Source organism: Triticum aestivum, chromosome 6B, assembly GCF_018294505.1.
Source record: "Triticum aestivum cultivar Chinese Spring chromosome 6B, IWGSC CS RefSeq v2.1, whole genome shotgun sequence".
Classification (NCBI taxonomy): Eukaryota; Viridiplantae; Streptophyta; class Magnoliopsida; order Poales; family Poaceae; genus Triticum; species Triticum aestivum.
Genome location: NC_057810.1, coordinates 302139670 through 302144666, shown reverse-complemented (window position 1 = coordinate 302144666; position 4997 = coordinate 302139670).

The following is a 4997-nucleotide window of genomic DNA, read 5'->3' as shown; positions in this document are numbered from 1 at the left end:
CTGAAAAGAATCCTTGACGAACCATCATGTAGATCCTCCATGAAGAACTCCAGTAATAAAAGGATGATAAAAGGAAAGAGAAGTTGAAAACACAAGGTGAAGCCTTGTGATGATTTAGATGGATCTTCGCAATGAGATAATGCAGAAAACTTGGAACTCCGGAAAAGAAAATATGAAGCATCTCAAACCGAGAAAATGACATGATGAACAACTCTGGAAAGAAGAAACTAGATCACTTGGATGAAACAATAATAAGAATTATGTTATGCGTATCCTTCACCAATTTAAATTGATGACAAACAACGGATTTGGCATACTACTTATTCTCGTAGAAAGGATTAGGAGAGATGTAGTGTAAACTTGAGAAGGTATAGATGGAATCACCGGGGGGATTTGGAAACAACGAATGAATTGATATGATAACAAAGGAAGTGAAATCTTGAACGAACAACCGTAAGAATTGAAAATGAAAGTAGCAAAGGCACAATTCACGGGGAAGAATTGGAAAACGAATGAAGATACTTGAGGGGATTTAGATACAAGAGAACAAAGAGATCACAAACTGATTAAAGGATACTTGAATGAAGTACCGGAAGAATATGGACACGAACGAAGAGGCATCAATTCAGAATCGAGAGATCTTCTGAAATAATGGCCTTCAGATGATCGAGAAAAGAAAGCAACCCTTGAAATGCGTCGGATGGGTGAAAAGAATTCTCACAATCGAAAACAATTATGAGAGGATGGCACCAAGCTAGAACCATGAATCTTGAAGAGAATTGAGAAAGATTTAAGATAAATCCTTCTTCGGTCTTCAAATGTTCAGAATGATGATGAGAACCACCATGAATTGTTGAGACACTCCGAAAGAATGAAAACCAAAGAGGTTGAGCCAACTATGAAAAATTATTTGAAATCGATCTTGGCAAACATCTGACTGATGAAATTCATTCTTACGTCAAACTTCGAAAAGAATTTGGGAATGGCTCCGGGAAAATTTTAAGAGTCAGGTAAGATCCTGGGAAAAAAAACCGTGGGTTAGGGCCCACTAAAAAGATACACCATTGAATGATTGATTGAAAGGGGGGATTGCACCGATTGAATTAAATAGCTTGAATGAGAGAGAAACCTCGAAATAACTCAAATGGATTAAGAATGGAAACATGAATCTTCCGAGATATCTTCAACACTCCAGATATGAACTGGGAGAAGTGAATAAATAAGAGAGCCTTGGATAAGAAATTCACATGGGAAGATATGTGAAACAAAAGGAAGAGATATAATCAGCACCGAAGCTTGAAATTAATCCACCAGAGAAGAAAAGAGACAAAAATAATAGACTAGAAGCTTCGTTAGTATCTTCCTAAGAATCACCGGATAAGAACATTGACGGAAAAGAATGGAGAGACTTCACATGAATAAATGGATACTTGACTGAGAAATCTGAGTCCTTGAAGAAAAAGGTGGGAGGGCGGGAAAACAAAGACAACTTGGGACCGATGAAACAAACACCGTTGAGAAAACTTAGAATTGAACTTGCAAATGTTGAAATGATCGGAACCACTTGAAGAGGAGCACGCCGGTTGGAAAAGAATTAACATGATGACCTCGATGATCAAGAAGGATTAGTATTCACATAGCAATATGAGAACACCGTTTAGGAAAGGTATGGATTCAACATTTGACTTTGAAGCAACTCGAATACCACAAATAAAACAAAACAAAGGATTTGGCTTGCAGAATAAGCCGTAAACAAACATATGATAGATCCCATATAGTATCATGTGTTTGTTGGAAAGATATCCTACGAGATACTTGAATTCCCACTTATAAACTCCTGAAACTTTCTGGTTATGCAATCTGGTGTTGGGGATACAGAGGAAGCAATATATATCTCACCCAAAACTAACAATCCCTACATCTAGTTGTATCCATCCGTCAACACATAACCAAGAAACCTTCGGAAATCGTGTACCTCAACCTTCGAAAAGCATCCGTTATACGAGCTATGGCAATACTCCCGAACTCCCAGTACTGGGTAGTGTCGAGGTTATCTTACCACTAACTGCATAAAAGAGTTTTTTTATGTCGGCGAAACTCGGGTATTCCAGAACTGCAACGATAAAATTATGATGACAACACATCGGAGCTCAACTCCCCGGGACGCTGCAACAACCGTTAAATGTCAGGAAGCACCAAGAACAATGTTCTCGTCATAAGAATATCAGAAAGATCCCAAGATACCCATGTGATCCTAAATTTTTTTAGTGAAATTTGAGGAGAGGAAAGTCAAAACATCTACGTCAGGAGACCTCACCAGAGCGACGAAGGGGCTGACGAGTAAAAAGAATCCTACTCTCCAATATATATAATCCTAAGACTCAAAACATTTTGTTCTAGACTCAACAACGCCAGCGATTCGATCAAGCAGGGGGCTCCTAAGTCGGGGATGGCTCTGATTACCAACTTGTAACACCCACGATGCGGCTATATCTCCCACGTGTCGAAGCACGACTTAGAGGCATAACTGCATTGTGGTTCTGTCGCAAGGGTCATCTTCACACAATCCCATGTAATGAACAAGAAAGGGATAAAGAGTTGGCTTACAATCGCCACTTCACACAATGAACATATAATTCATACATCATTCAAAGCACACACATAGTCCGACTACGGACGAAGCCAAAAGAAAAGAAGATAACCCAACTGCTAGAACCCTAATCATCCCAACTGGGCTCCACTACTGATCAACATGAAACGAAACATAGCAATGACCAAGATCTTCATTGAGCTCCCATCTGAGCTCGGTTGCATCACCTGCGCTGGTATCATCGGCACCTGCAACTGTTGTGATAGTATCTGGTGAGTCGCGAGGACTCAGCAATCTCAAAACCCGCAAGATCAAGACTATTTAAGCTTATGGGTAGGAAGTGTTAATGAGGTGGAGTTGCAGCCAGCACTAAGCAAATATGGTGGCTAACATACGCTAATAAAGAGCGAGAAGAGAAGCAACAGAACGGTTGAGAAGCTAGAAGTGATCAAGAAGTGATCCTGAAAATACTTACGCACAATCATAACACAAAGACCGTGTTCACTTCCCGGACTTCGCCGAAAAGAGACCATCACGGCTACACACGCGGTTGATACATTTTAATTAAGTCAAGTGTAAAGTTCTCTACAACCAGATATTAACAAATTCCCATCTGCCACATAACCGCGGGCACGGCTCTCAAAAGTTTATACCCTGCAGGGGTGTCCCAACTTAGCCCATCACAAGCTCTCACGGTCAATGAAGGATATTCCTTCTCCCAGGAAGACCCGATCAGAATCGGAATCCCGATTACAAGACATTTCGACAATGGTAAAACAAGACCAGCAAGACAGCCCGATGTGCCGACAAATCCCGATAGGAGTCACACGTATCTCATTCTCAGGGCACACCGGATGAGCCAGACGTCGGGTTGGCATAGACCCTGATTGCCCAGGGGGCGCCTGACATCGCTCGGTTTGGACCAGCACCCGGAGGAGCACTGACCCGGGGGGGGGGGGGGGGGGGTAAATAAAAATGACCCTTGAGTCTGCAGAACCCAAGAGAAAAAGGCTTAGGTGGCAAATGTTAAAACCAAGGTTGGGCCTTGCTGGAGGAGTTTTATTCAAAGTGAACTATCAAGGGGGTCCCATAAATCACCCAACCGTGTAAGGAACGCAAAATCAAGGAACATAACACCGCTATGACAAAAACTAGGGCGGAAAGTGTGGAACAAAACACTAGGCATAAGGCCTAGCCTTCCACCCTTTACCAAGTATATACATGCATTAATTTAAATAAGAGATATTGTGATATCCCAACATAATCCTGTCCATCATGGAGCAATCTTCAACTTCACCTACAACTAACAATGCTATAAGAGGGACTGAGCAAAGTGGTAACATAGCAAGGCAACGGTTTCCTAGGAAGGGTGAAAAGGTTAGAGTCTGACATGGCAATGTAGGAGGCATGGTAAACAAGTGATAGGTAGCGCAACATAGCGATAGAACGAAGCAACTAGCAAGCAAAGATAGAAGTGATATCGAGGGTAATGGTCATCTTGCCTGAAATCCCGTAAGGAAGAAGAACGAGTCCATGAAGAAGACAAATGAACATAGTCGAACGAATCCTCACAACTCCGGAACGAAACCGAAGCTAACGAGAGAAGCAAACCGGAAAGAAGCAAACAACATGGTAAACAACCATCACATAATCATGGCATGATGCACAATCAAGTATGATGCATGTCCGGTTTAAGGAGGCATGGCATGGCAAAGTGCCACAAACAATACTACAAATTAAGTGGAGCTCAATATGCAACGAGTTGCATATTGACGAAACACCACATCAATTATTTAGTTTCTCTCTCGGTTATGTACCCAACAATATTAAACATTTTTAAACATGGCAAGGGGTGAAGCATAATTAAACTACCTATTTAGGCAAGTTTAAATGAGGCCGAAAACACAAACAACAATTCCAAAAAATCCCCATGTTATTTAGCAATTTAATGTAACAACAATTTTAAACATTTTAAATGTTGTTATCATGATGTGGATGACATATACAAGTTATATGCAATTTTTATGAAATTGTTGACATAAGCATGTTATGAACCATTTGGTCGCCATGACGGAATGAAAGGGGTGCCATGGCGGCGATAACGGAAATGATGCCAAGGCATTGCTCCGATTTCGACAACTCATTAAGATGTCCGTGCAAAAGAAACATAGGATGTGCGGAATGTGCAAAGCAACGGGGAGTGATCCCGAATACCGGGTTCCCACATGACGGTGGCATGGCAAAAGAGGGACGTGCACAAAACAAACGGGCACAGTGCAAACAACTGGTACGTCTCATACATGCAAGGGCATCTCATCGCGGTCGTCTCGGGTTATACCTTCGAAGCGTGCGTTTTCAGGCAGAACGAGTTTGGTGCAATGTAGAGGAAGTAGACGTTCTGGCAGCA